General features: G+C 38.5%; 1 protein-coding gene across 42 annotated transcripts in view; it reads right to left on the bottom strand.

Annotated features, from left to right (window-relative positions):
- Ptprd (protein tyrosine phosphatase receptor type D) overlaps window positions 1-12129 on the bottom strand; it is a 2293154-nt gene extending 2281025 nt beyond the window's left edge. For 28 of the 42 annotated variants that reach the window (XM_052717072.1, XM_052717069.1, XM_052717068.1 and 25 more), the window contains exon 1: window positions 11845-12129. The gene's annotated coding sequence lies outside the window, so the exon portion shown is untranslated. The remainder of the gene's footprint in view (window positions 1-11844) is intronic. The other 14 variants (XM_052717105.1, XM_052717111.1, XM_052717106.1 and 11 more) reach the window with 3 other exon arrangements.
- Between the last annotated feature and the right edge of the window lie 2684 nt (window positions 12130-14813).

Here is a 14813-nt window from a genome sequence, read left to right as displayed (position 1 = left end):
CATTATCCTCAAGACAGATTTTGAGCTACATAGTGTGTACTACAGCCTGGAAAGGGCACCCAAATGCATAAGATTGATGAGAAAAACAAGATACATGTCATACTCAACAGATGTTACAGTCACATCCCCAGCAACAAAGACCTGGAGCTCAGCCAAATTGTGAGAAGCCAAGCATGTGTCTACAGAGGCTGGGCTCCAGTGAGGAACCTGCACAGTTCCAGGATGGCAAGCCAAAGGAGGCTAGGCTGACCACCTCAGGATTGGCAGGGGAAACACAGCGTAACGTTTTGTGTGAGATCATCACTTTGCATGGCAGCCTTTGGCTGCTCCTGGGAATAATCCGAAAGCTCATCAATTTGTTATGCAGAAGTAATACAGCTGTACAGTCAGTGGTTCATCCTGAGGAAAGCCACAGAAAGAAGAGGTTCCACAAAAGGTGCATACAAAGATAGTAAGTCATCTGCTCAAAGAAACATTCAGCCAAGTCACTCTTAAATCAGATTCACAATTACCATCTGAATGACACATGCATTTAACTATGATATTGCCTTTCCAAATAGAAAAGAGGCAATTATAAATCGTCATTATTCATGTCATCATTTTATTATAATTTCTCTAAATTATTTATGTCCACTTCAAAGTCTTTATATATGGCTTTATAAAATTCTAGGAAGAAAAGTAAAACAGATAAAAAAGACTATATAAATTTATATAATGAAATTTCCTGTTTGTCATAACATTAACTTCAGCATTACCCCTGCCCCAATGTGAAACAATAATAATATAATGTTTTCAGTATAATTAGAGCAAATAATATGGAAAATAATGTAGAAGAACCAAAATATAAGGTAACTGTCCATGTAAACGTTGGTAAAGCAATGCACATAGGAAGTAACTGGATAAAAAATAAGACAGTGTCCACAGAGCAAGGTCTCTGACAAGTATCACTAGCATGGCCTTATCCTGGTGAGCCAAAAAAATAAAAACAAAAACATGTGGATGCTGCCACTAATTTGTCAAGTTCTGTTGAAGCTGCTATTTTAGGAAGTTCTCTTGAACTTCCTATGGAGACCTAATGCAAGATGCTATCTGCTACATATCCTACATATTTAAATGGTATTGTATAATATATATATACATATATATGTATATATATATAATTAAATGTGGCTTCTCTTTTTAAAGAAAAAATGGGAAAAATTTCTGAAGATTATATCTTCTTTCTTTGTAAATAGGAATGAAATAAATTCATCTTACAACTGACATGCTATATATTTTAGGGCTTTAAGGTTTCCCCTTAGCACATGATTCCTATGTCAGGTTCTTCAAAGTTGTAATCAGAACTAGGTCATCACAGTTTAATAGTTTAGCAGTTGTATCAAGGCATGTAGTGGACAAGTGTGAATCATGAAGTTTCCCAGTTCGACTCCTCAATCCTCAGTTCATCACTGAAATATCACTGGCTTCTTTTAAGCAATCAGAAGACCTTAGTGGGAAAGGAAATGTGTTACAGGTGGAACTAATGCAGTCACTCTGTTCATCATTTGCCTCTTATGCCTAAAAGGTGCATTTGAAGCTCTTGAAATGAGTCATAGAGAACTTTAAACGCCTAGTTTATTTTCAGTTTTACTCTCTGTTCCTTAGAATTCTTACACCCCCGCTAATGTAGGGTAAGAGCCATCTTCATGTGCCCTTTACGATCATAGTGTATTAGTTAAAAGTACAATTTGACAAGTGGTTGCTCAAAGCAAAACGAGTGTTGGTGCAACACATTAAGAAAGCACAGCTAATATTTTTTTTCATTGAAATTCATTCACCAGAAAGGTCATTTTTATAGAGTAACTTTGCTATTTCTTTTGTCCTTTCAATATCACTACACCAAATTTCCACCAGTATGTACAAATTATTGCTCACATACTAGAAAAGAAATAACCAATTCCTGAGATGATTTATTCAGCTTTTTAGATTCGTTACTCCAGAGGTAATAGTTTAGTTACTATATACATACATACATACATACATACTTATACACATACACACATACAATTAGCTATGAAGGATATTGGCATTCATGTTGCCTCTACTTTTGTATCAGCTAAGTAATTCTAAGAACAAGAAGCAATATAATAGAAATACAATAAATTAAAAATATTTAATTATCACAATCATATTTTAAAATGTAACAGTACTATTTCTGCTAAAACATATGGTAATGAGAATATATAAACACTTTTAGATCCAATTCTTGCATTTCCTTTCACTGAAGTTCTCTGCTGCTTATGATAAACTCCCTTAGCCTTTATTTTGTATTTGCTGACTCTGACACTCCCATGTGAAATGATCTTGGATATGTACTCATCTGAATTGTAGTCACTTGCAGAAGATATTCACAGACCCTAACCTTCATGCCACATCAGTCCATCTTCCTTGCTTTGCATTTGATTTCGCCATAGTTATGGTGCAGGGTTAACAGACTCTTGGTTGCTTTCCAAATACTGTAGCACTTGGTCAACAGTCACTGAGGATGGCAATGTGTTTAAAGAGTGCTTATGCAGCATAGAATCTGTGGCCAATTGGCAATAGATACCTGGTACTTGGTTCATTTGAAAATAAAATATTACAAAAGCAGTTCAAGTGCCATTGGCTTTCTCCACCTTGAATATTCAGAAGCTATGAAATGGTGGCATTCCTCAGAAGGACTAATACTGTGTATCTAGGAAATCTTGTTATAAATCTACAAAACTCTGTGCACCAAGAGGTCAATATAGTAAGGAGATTTAAACTATAGGGTCTGAAGGCAAGCTAATGGAAAAGTTAATAAACCTTTTTTGTCTAATTTTTGCAGCTATAAAATAGATGTAATGATTATATTAACTTTTAGAACTAATATGGAGGTAAATAAGACTATATGAATAGGAATATATTTATCACATAAGTAGTTACTTGCATATACTAAAGAGTCAATAATATAACTATTAACTATTATTAAAACCTTCTACATGAATATTTCTTAAGAGTTCATGAGAAGATATTTCTGGCCAAAAATGTGAAGAACCTAAGATAAAAATAAGATCATAAGTGGTTCTTTTTTTTTAAGATTCATGTTATATTTTAGTGAATGGAGGCTGTGGTAATATGTGTATGTGTGAGTGCATGTCCCTTCAGAATCCAGAAAGAAATGTCAGATCCCTTGTAGCTTGGGTAACAGGTGACTGTAAGTCACTTAACATTGGTCTACAGAAGCTGGTCATCAAACTCAGATGGCTGGAAACGCAGGGGGTGCTGTTAACTGTGCAGCTTTTTTATCAGCCACAAATGTGAGTTTAAAGCCACCTGTAATTTGGTGGAAAATAAAAGTTGTAATGCCTCCTTCTTAAGTAATGATTACTGTTTAGGAAATTATTTTATGTTTTAAATACTGGCAATGAGATGTAAACGAACAATACAAATGCCAGTGTACTTCTATTTTAAGTTCATAGTAGAACACCTCTTTGAATTCTAAGAAGGCTGATGAAGCTTCATGTGTCTGAAATATACCAAGTCCCTGTGAAGGCCAAAGAAATGATCAGAAGTGGTAGATTTTGAAACAAAATTAGGGAGAGAGGATTTCAACAACAGTGAGAAGACTTGTTTTGTTAAGAATCATCTGATCTCTTCTGACCTGGCCTCTCATATTGATTCATCTACAGGTTCATCAGATAACATTTCTCATTGAAATACTATTGAGTGTTGCCTTTTTGCAGAAAAATTATCTATACTAATAAGACAATTACAAAATTGCTTACACACATAACAAATATATCCTACACCTCTTTCTTTTATTCTCTCTCTCTCTCTCTCTCTCTCTCTCTCTCTCTCTCTCTCTCTCTCTCTCTCTCTCTCTCTCTCTCTCTTTCTCTCTCTCTCTCTTTCTCTCTCTCTCTCTTTCTCTCTCTCTCTCTCTCTCTCTCTCTCTCTCTCTCTCTCTCTCTCTCTCTCTCTCACACACACACACACACACACACACACACACACACATACACACACATACACACACTAAGAAAACCTCTTAAGATGTGCTGACCTACTTTAAAATCTAGGTTTTGTAACTTAGCAAATTTGTAATGTATTATTAAAACTGACAAGTTACCAAAATTTTTGTAGTACCATGGAAAATAAATAGTCTTCCATCCATTCATTTTTTTATAAGAAGGAATATCTTCCTGTGGACCAAGGAAATGAGAGAATGAAGTACTAACTTCAATCATTCAATCAAATTCAACCAATTCTATTGCCATAAAAAAAAAAACTGTTGCTTTCAACCACAAAAGTATAAATGATGAGGCTGAACCATGTCTTGTAGAGGAAAACACATGTGTTTCCTAAGAGAAAACAAATAGAGAATACACACCACACTGAACGAACACTTTCCTCCTGAGAGGCCACTGAACATACTTCCACACTGCCATTGCAAGGAATGACCTCTTGGAACAAGTACTTTAAATAAATAGTAATTGGAAACTAATTGAATACATTATACATGCAATAACAATTAGTGACAAAGGAAGCCATGGATTTGAGGGAGAATGGGGAGGGGAGAGGGAAGGAAAGGAAAAGATGTAATTATATTATAATCTCAAAAATAAAATAAGAAAGAAAAGGGAAACTAATGAGTACATGCACAGTGCAATGAGAAATTTTAAGTGAAGAGAAAATAAATTTCCCTGGTTTTGTGTTGCATATAAATAGGCTTCAATATTTTGAACTATAAAATTTTAGGCTAATTCAACATAGTCTGTGTTCATAGTACCAGATAATAATGCATTATTGTATCCTACATAAGACATTTAGGGATAATACAGTGGGAAATATTCTGAAATTTAGTCAGGAATGTTCTCATGAGTTTTATAAGACTAAATAGAATATTTTTTTTTAATTTAAGGATACATAGAAATTCCAATTTGCTTTTAAAATTATACATTTTACCTTATTTCTTCCCCTATGGTTTTCTACAAAGTGCATATCATACAGCCTCCTCTAAAGCTATCTCACTCTCCCTCCAATGTGAACAGAATTTCTTTAGTGTCTCTGTTCTCTGCCGAGAAAGCCAAGACATTTCTGCCATGGTTCTAACTGCAGTAACAATAAGAATGCTCACGGTGACTTGTACACTGTGATTGGAAAACACAAGGGATAGATGGGAGTTTCCACTGCAACAGTGGCCTGGAGATTTTTTTAGTGTTCCCATGCCACGTCAACATGAAGGTAGCTCAGTAAGTGCTCACCATGCTTTGCTGCTTCTCCTGATTTGGAGAGTGTGGCACACAAGAGGAATTGGCAGTGGGGCATTCCAGCTTAGAAGATAAAGAAGGTTGCCAACATACTACAGTGGAAGACAGAGAGGCTGTCACTGCTAAACATGCAACACAGATTCCACGCTGCTTCTAGAAGAGATGCCTCTGACTCAGAATGATAGAATATGGGGGTTGTGACACCACAGACAATTCCAAGTATGTACCTTACCTAGAATAGGTGGTACTTTGGGGAGATTTCTTTTCTTTTCTTTTTTTTTGACTTTGGAATTAAAATGTTTTTAATGATCTGGTTATACTTGGTAAAGCCTTAGGTCGGTCGTAACTTGGCCAGTCTTACATCTCTAGCATAATGGGTATTGTACTTAGCAGTCTTTGATACATGGAAAGGGCAGTGAATACCAGGGACCTAAACTCTAGGTTCTGCAGCTAAGTGCATTGTGTAATTACATTGTATCATTCTGAATGGTGACTCTGACTCAACATAATTAGATAAGTTAGAGATAGAAGAGGGGGTGACATCTACCCTAATGCTTATTGTATCTTTAGTACTGGGGTCATTATCTTGTCTTTGATAATTTTTTCTAAAATTAAAGAAAAAAATAAATCATGGAGTGAAAAATTGCTTTTGTCTGTGTTCTGCATGGATACCTGAAGGCAAGGCCCAAAATTAGAAATGGGGCACAATGCATGTGAGAAGACTTCCCCATTAATCTGAAGGCTAGGTTCTAAAGTGAAAAAAATACCTCTGAATTTAAAACAGTATTTGGAGGAAGAAGTAAAGGGAAGACATTGTCTTTAGAGGAAGGGGACGAGATTTCCTCTCTCTATATTCTTTTCCTTTACATTTCAGCAGAATATCTGATCTTGTTCAAGAAGAGTTCAGGTCATTGTATTGGGACAGCATTAAGGGATGATAGTGTGTGCATGCGCATTCACACACACATGTACACATGCATGCATGTGTGTTTCCTCCAAAATAACAAGCTGACTAGATTAGTGGCTAAAAATAGTTAGATATCTGAAATGGAAAATACTCCATTGTCCTTGTCATTGTTGGCATTTTGTGGATATTTTTCTTTTTCTGTTTGGTTCTGTTCTCTGATTTGATATATCCTAGAATATTGAATACAGAAGGTAAAATACATGTTATTTGCTTGTAGTTGAAGGAAGCCATGTTCAGGACTTTTGTCCTAAACTACTCAAACCATCTATTTAAACAAAACGATAGATACAAACCCTAGGATGCACGCAGGCATTTAGTTTATTTAGTTACTTTAACATTTAGAAATTGAAAGTGAGTTTCTTGTTTTCCTTGCAGCTTTCACACTCTGTAACATGCATTCAGATAAACAGCAATTTACACAAATTGAACTATCTAAATGTGATGTTGTAAAATAAATAAATATGTAAAGAGAACATATACACAGGAAACATTTCTGGCTACGTTCTCTGTTCATGTACCCACTAAACAACTCACCTTTTTAATACTAATTAGGTTGGTCAAATATAAGCTTGGATTTCTTTCTAAAAGGTTTTAATCACAATTTTTAATTCAATGAATATTAGTACATGTGGAACTGTCTAAAGTACTTGTGCTTCAGAAGTAATTAGTTCAAATATTCACAAAATCTGTACTTGATTAAAACAGTTTTATTGCTTCCTTACAGTATTCAAACAACTATACAAGGCTTCCCAGATAAAACAATATACAATCAATTTGAGCAATCTTCAAACTCAAATGAAATATATATTCAATTATAAATTTGTTCTATTCCTTTCTTGACACCTAATGTGAGTAAACGTGTATTAAAGTATAGAGAAGATGTCTTTTTTACGTCAATACATCTTCAGATTTGAGAATATTTGATAGGGTATTTAGAAAGCATAGTTTATAAAAAACAAGGCCTTTGTGTATTGTTGTGCTTTATTTGATTACGAATTAATCAACTATAAATCATACATCACCTGTGAGTCAGAATCATTTTTTGACCTTTGATTATTGTATGCACCCTGGAAATTTCTGAGCACACTTTTTTTCACAAAGTACAATGCTGCGGTATGTAAGACACTTAGAGAGGATACTTCGCTCAATACCATGACACAGTGGCATGTAAAAACTTTTTTGGAGGATGAACCGTATTTTTATGTATTACTGGGTTGTCTACTGATAATTTACAACAAGATGTGCAATGTGTTGTCCAAGCATGTTCTTGACAACACATTGGTAAGTACAACTAGACTGGTACAGAAAAACACCTCGTAAAACTGGAAATTCATTTTATGGTTGCATCTTTTTATATTCGAAGTCTTCAGTTACTTCCTTAACATATAAAGACTGAAAGTGGATTTCTTGTTTTCCCTGTAGCTTTCACACTCTGTAACATGCATTTAGAGAAACAGCAATTTACATAAATTGCACTATCTAAATGTGATGTTGTAAAATAATAAATATGTAAAATTAAAGAGAGGAAGATAGAAGACTATAGCCAATAAGGACTTCTGGCTTTTTTCCCCCCTCTGTGTTCTCAAACTCATCTATTTGATTATAAAGATGCTAATTCAAAGATAGTGATTTGTGGAATATTTTCTCATTGGCAAGAATAAAAGGTTCTTCGTTGGTACACAAGGCAACTGTCTCCTCCCTTCCTGGAACTCCATTCTGGTTCTCTAGAGCAAGGGGCAACCAACCAAGAAAGCAACAGACAAATGTCTGTCCAACATGGCTTCAGGATAATTAACTTTGCCCTTTTGCAAATAAGCCTCTTGCTCCTGCGTGGATTCTTAGATTATCACAGTATAATCTGACAATTTCTCAAATGCTAGACCCAATTACATCAGTAATTATGCTGGATTGTTTCATACTGATTTGGAATTGAAATAATGGGAAACTGCTACAACCATCCCTACCAGACAGACAATACTTAGTTACAGGGTCTGGACTACCTCTCTTAGATAACACATCAAATCCCAGAACCCTTGTTTCCAACCTCAATATGTCTCCCCTTAAAAATACTGTGCATTTTTTTGTACCTTAGTTACGTGTCTTCATTCAGCACACCTTGAACAAGTTTGAAAAGTCTGCTGTGAGTACAGTTAACGTTTATACTGTTGATTGTATGAGTGAAATTTACTTGCTCTTTTTAATGTTCAATGCTTTTGAGATATCTAATGAAATCCAAGTGAACTGAATGTAGTTGAAAGTTTAAAAAAATGCACTTAAACATGTTAACAGATAAATTGAAGTGACATTCAACTCAATACGAAATTCTATTCAACTAATTTTCACTATAACTTGTTAAATGGCATAATTGAGCATATTTACTATATTATTTGTGTGGCTGACATTTATTAAACTCAGTATAGGTGCATATCCAAAAATAAACTACTAAATTAAGATATTTGCCTCAAACAACAGAAGATTCTTAAAGTTACGTGTTATATTTACAGAGATAGGTAAATAGATAGTTGATGGATGTGTGGATACATACATAGTTAAGCAATGATTTTAATTATGATATTCCACAACTGAAAATTTCTTAAAAGTTCTTTAAAAGAAGACCTGCAGGTTATTTTAAATGTGTTACATGCATTGCAAGTCACATGTTTTTAACACATAATCTTCCCATTAGCCATCCTCTAGGATAAAAAAGCTTTAGAAACGCAGAGTTATTAAAAGTTACATTAAAGATATGCTTATAACTACAAAACAATTTGCACCCATTGCAGCAACAATTGTGGGCTTTATTATTACTTATCAGTAAAGTGTTAGATGTGTATCCAAATAATTCTGTAAGGACAATATTTTAGCTTTCTACTACACTTAACATCCCAAAGGGAAGTGTCATTAGTACTGGCATGCTCTACAGCCTCATATGCTTGGGTTGATGCACCCTACTCACAATACGTGAAATACCAACATTGCAGATGAAGAGCAAAATAATTTTTTCTCAATAGTTCAGCATTCCAAAGCTAGACCTAATTAACATTACTTTGCTTTCTAAATTAAGTCTTTTAAGAAAATGATCCTCCTATCCAGAGCTTTGTAAAATACATGACCATGTGTTCTACAAAATCATCTTTATGTTGCTATAGTTACTGAATAAATTCTATGTTGATATTAAGGGAAAGGAAGGTATGTTTGCTTTGACCAAATGCAACTGTGAGCAAATTCAGGTACACAGCACTTTATTAGTAAAAACTCCTTTGGTAAGCACACGTTAGAGGAATTAATCATTCATTCCCTGCAGACTGCTTATGTATTTCATCAGGCCATTATCTGATCTGAATAACAAGAACAATTGCATAATAAAATGCATTACTGCTGACACTAGCAACTTTATTATTCAACTTTAAAGTTGCAACTCCTGTATGACACAGAAAGCTGGTGGCAAAAAAGCTAACAATTTAATGACCCTTGCTAGGCCTGATTCTCTACGGTTATAGAAACAGTTACCAGGTATCTCTGTAGGCTTGGCTAGAAACAACTTTAATTCAGGCTATCCTTCTTAACACTATGACATAATTATAGCAGAGGCAGACTGTGTGTCAGTTTATTATTATTAATGTTGTTGATAAATCTCCACTTTCAGAAATGAGACCGAATGAACAGTTCTCCTGTGTGTTGTGAGTAAATAAATACATATGTAGTAAAATACATGCAACTGCATGGTTGGTTCACTCTTAAGTGTGGCTGCTTATAGACTATTACCCTTTTACTTTTGAATACTGTTTTTCAAATGCCCTATATCATCTCAGAGATGTGAGGTCAGAAACGATAGAGGTCATCCTACACATAACCCAAATTTGATCAACCAATGATCTCAGTTTAAATTATTTAGATTCATTTCTAAACCAACCAGTCAAAGAAGCTGCACCGGAGAGCAATAAAAGATCTCTACAATTTGGGTGAGAAATAAAATGATGCTGAAGAAACAATGGGGCACATCTTTCCAAAGTGATCCCCATCCCCTGTAACTTTGTATCACCATAATCTTCATCTCCTCCATTGTCCTGTCTCATCACTCTAAAACTTACTTCCCAAGTCAGTCAGAATGGCCCACAAAAAGGGCAGGATTCTAAATGCCATTTCCATTCTTAAACATTTTGCCTTTTCCATATTTTTAAAATCAATGCCAAATGAAATTTTTGCTTAGCTATTTGAGTTAATAGAGAGGTGACAATATTTTGACTGCAAGAGTGTCACACAAATATGAGAAATCACTTAACCATTAATTGATAATAAATGATCATTATAAAGAAAATTTGCCTGATAATTACTTGTAATTTTCAGTCAAATTGTGTAATTTTGCAAGTTTTTTTTTTAAATTGGAAAAGCATGTTTTATATTAAGACAAAAAAAACCCTGAAAGTTAATGATAAATTACATCGACTTTCTTTTCTAACCACTATTGTACTCCAATCTGCATGAGTGCCATTGTGTCAAAGAACTTTGAGTTAAAATTGGTTCAGTTGTTTCTAACTGCAATTCCTACTGTACCTACTGTATCTGTAACAATGCAAGAAGAATTAGATTCAGAACCCATTTGGCAGTGATAAAGAGGGGAAAATGCTGAAACGTTATTGATTCTTTTCCCTCTTGTGCAAAACAAACTGACTCAACTATATTTTTCCTGACATAACACAAAGGTTTTATTTAGATATTACAACATATTGGCGAATGTTAAGCTACACATGTCCCTTATTCTTTTAAGGTACCGTTAACCTTTTCATGGCGAGAGGAAGAGTGCCCGCCCTACTTGTGTTCATGGAAAAGCTGCAGCCTCTGACAGGCAATGATAGTCCAAGAGAAATGCTATCAGCAAAAGTTTTTGATGCAGCGATATTCAGCCTTAGGAGACACCTTAAACCTCTCAGCGGCTGATGAGCCTGTCACAGTTCATAACCGGCTGTGTCAGAGTCACAGGCTCAGCCCGCTCTCACACTGCATTTTTCACAGTTCTCCAAATTAACTTCACCAAATTCTCCGCCTAGGCTGATGCCAGGACTTCCTCCACACATAAACTGCTCACAGACATGAAGTCATCCGAACAGGATTTTCTTCTAGTCTTGCAAACCATCTCTATTAACTTTCCCTTGACCCAATTAATTTTGCTAGTGATCCTTAGAACTAAAGATAAAACAAGCAAACCACTGAAGTCAGCAAAGGGTGGAACTTGGGGGTGGACCAGGGTTGAAGGGTGACAGGAGGGAGGAGGCAATGGGATGGGAATCCTCGAGCTTTTTCTAGGTAACAGTCAATCTTAGAGCCAACCAACACATTCACAAACCAGGTCTTCCAGCCGCCCTCGAACAATGAGCCTTTAACAATCAGACTCCTGGGAAGGCTTGCACATGCAGACACTCCTAAGTGATCTCCCACAAAGAAAGCCACACACACACACACAAAAATGTTTAGCGAAGCACTTCTCAGGTAGAAATTACTCAAGTTATATAAGGCAAGTTCTTCCCTGGTCAAACGAACGAACGGGGAGAAAGCCTTCGGCAGACGCCTCACTTTAGAGACCAGGCACCGAGAGCAGTTTTTACTTACTAGAGCCGCCGCTCCGCTCTCCTCGGGAACGGAGGAGTCTTCCTTTCCTTTTCTGCCAGTCCAACGGGAGAACTGTCTTTCTATTCCAGGGTCCGGGCTCAACTGCAGACGGGGAGAGAGCAGCCACAGCCGGCTGCGCTCCGTGTCGGTGGGCTGCAGCGCTTCGGCTTCTTTAAAAGTGGGATCTGCGTGTGCGAGGGCGGCGCGGGAGGGCGGCAGCGCGCTCGGAGCCCGCGGGTCCCGCAGACGCCGGGGCGAGTGCCCGCAGGTGCGGCGGTGCGCGCGGGCGGGCGGGGCGGGGCGGGCTGGGCGGCTGCGGCGGGAGCGCCCGGGAGCCTGAGGCTCGCACTCCGCTGGCTCGCGCTCGCGCGCACAGGCGCTCGCACCCGGCCCGGCGCGCCGCCCGCGCTCACCTGCATTTCCTTAACGAGCCACTTGATGGCTGCGGCGACGCGGCCGCGGCCCGCAGGAAGGACCGGCGGGGGGGCGGCAGGATGCCGAGGCGACGGGAGACCCGAGCCTGGGTGGCCAGGCTTAACCTCGACCCCGGGCTGGGCGCGGAGAGCACCTGCCGGCTACCGGGCGCCGGGCAGCGTCGGGGAAGGTGCGCGCTTCTGCAGGTGTCCGCGCCTCTCCGGCTCTGGGTTTCCTTGGAGGGAGGCTGGCGGTAAGGGGTGAGGGATGGGGGTCTGCAAAAGGTAGGGGACCGAGCTGTCGTTCACAGTACAGTCAGATGATGTGGAGAAAGACAGGCACTTGGGGCAGGGATATGCTTCGGAAACGGGATGTAGTTTGCAGTTGGGGCGCTGGACAGTTTGGCGGGGTTTGACGGGGAGAAAGGGGCTCAGCCAAGGTGCCTGTTATTCGGAAGTAAACCTGTAGAAGAGTTGCTGGGAAGCAGCCTCCATACTCCGGAGACGACACCCACAGGTATAGGAAGGAGAGGGTCTGTCACCGCCTCCTTGACACCCCAACGCAGATAGTCTGTGCTTCCTGGGGGAGATGCACTTCAGACTTGGGGCTCTGGGGAGAGGAACTTAACGGTCCTCCTCCAAAAAGGTGGACGCGGGTACTGGATCCACAAGGACAGGGTGGGCAGAACAGAATAAAGGCTTTCTTCGCTTTACCATCATGTCTGATCAGAACACAGCTATAAGCAACAAACGCTGTCTCCTGTGAGACAGAGAGCACATCACTCTGTTGGTGCTTAAAATAAAAAGAAAAACCAGAATAATTATCCCATCGATAATAATACCAATCCAGAGCATAGAGAGCATACTCTGGCTAAAGGTGTTGTGAGCATCGTGGTGGAAAATAAATAGTTGTGAGCCACTGCCACCCAAAAAGGCTTAACACTTCATCAACATAAATGACATATACCCAGGATGTTCCCCCTTTCTTTTTTTTTTTTTTTTCATGCACGATTCAATTCTTGTCTAGTTTCTTTGGCTCTTCATTAGTGACCCATCCTCTGCCAGGCTCCCTGCTCAGCCTCCCTAAAGCCACTGTGCTTACCAATCCGAAAAGTTTCACAGGTACCGTCACTGTGTTTTAAAACCTCTTTTGGAAATGCCAATATGTAAAACAAGTGACGCGCTGTGTAAGAGTGTGCACGTGACATCTTTATGCAATTATACAGAACACTTGCTTTTCTTTTGGTTGTCTGTCCAAGATGGTGACTCATTCTATCTCTGTGTCTTTTCTCTGTGTTTGTCTCTCTCCTTCCCTCCCTCTCTCCTCCCCCTTCCCTGCCCCCTCTCTCCCTCCTCCTTTCCCTGTCTCAGACACCCTCTCTCTCTCCCCCTCTCCTTTCCGCCTCCCAGCTTCTTCTCTGTACAAATATACCCCAGTCAGTCTTGTCTCGGTTCCTTCCTGTTAGTGTTCAATAATGGTTTTGCTTGAACTTTGTTAGGCAGCCTCTGACTACCAACAGGGAGTTGGAGCGGATTGGTAAGAGGGATGCTGGGACTCAAGGATGCAGCTACGTTTCCTGTCATCACTAGCTCATTTCATATGCTACTCTACTCAATGCCAAGTGGCAGCAGAAATGATTTCCTCTCTGCTATCCATAATATCTTATACTCCCCTTGGAAACATAATTAATAATAAAAGAAATAAATGCATTTTGAAGCCGTGGGAAGAGCAGATGGATGCTGATGTGATGTTAGTCACCTTCTCTGTTGCTGCTGCCGACAGGGTGGCCACTTTCCTCTTTCTACTGCTGCTTCTATTGGGTTAAGCAAAGCATTTGGCCCTTTTACTGTGTTCTCCTTCCATCTTTCCCTTGACAATAGTTTGTGTATTTTAAATAAAGATTTCATTCTGCCAACCCGCAGGAAGCTTTTAACAAGATGCAGCTGAGCGTGTCGATATCTTACATCTTTTTACTGCTCTATGGGCTGCTCAGCTACTTGAAGCTCCTCACTATTTCAGACAAGCACTGGCACCTTCCAGAGACAGTGTTCCCAGGCTTGATTTACACTCACTGTTACAACTATCCTCTGGTGCCCTCTGGAAAAACATGGGACATTGCAAGTAAAGGAAGAGTGAGTGTTGAACGGAAGCCCCTTCCTGTCCCTTCCCACCGAAAGCACCATATGTGTTCATTGTGATTAGTTTCATATAATGATTTTGTTATTGGTTCTTGTCTTGAAAACAGGATTGAGACTGGACTAAGGCTCTTAGGATGATTGTACCAAGTCTTAGGAGTTAAGGAAGTTTATCTGCCTATGTATCTGCTCTTTCTGGAGTATTTACTAGGATGTATAATTTCAAAAAATAGGGAGGTTTATATGTCTTTATAATGATTTTGCTGTATGTTTCCTTTTAAAAATCTTTAAATTGTCTGTCAATGAAACCTGTGTTAAAATAACCATAATGTGAAATTGAAATCAACAAAACAGAAAAGATGCGAAAAGGTGAAAATAGCACTGCCTGGAATAGGAGTCTGCACAGGGACTACTTTTATC

Source organism: Peromyscus californicus, unplaced genomic scaffold (assembly GCF_007827085.1).
Source record: "Peromyscus californicus insignis strain IS unplaced genomic scaffold, ASM782708v3 Scaffold_5__1_contigs__length_169319896, whole genome shotgun sequence".
NCBI lineage: Eukaryota > Metazoa > Chordata > Mammalia > Rodentia > Cricetidae > Peromyscus > Peromyscus californicus.
The sequence above is the reverse complement of the archived record's forward strand: the minus strand, read 5'-3'. Positions and strand labels throughout refer to the sequence as shown.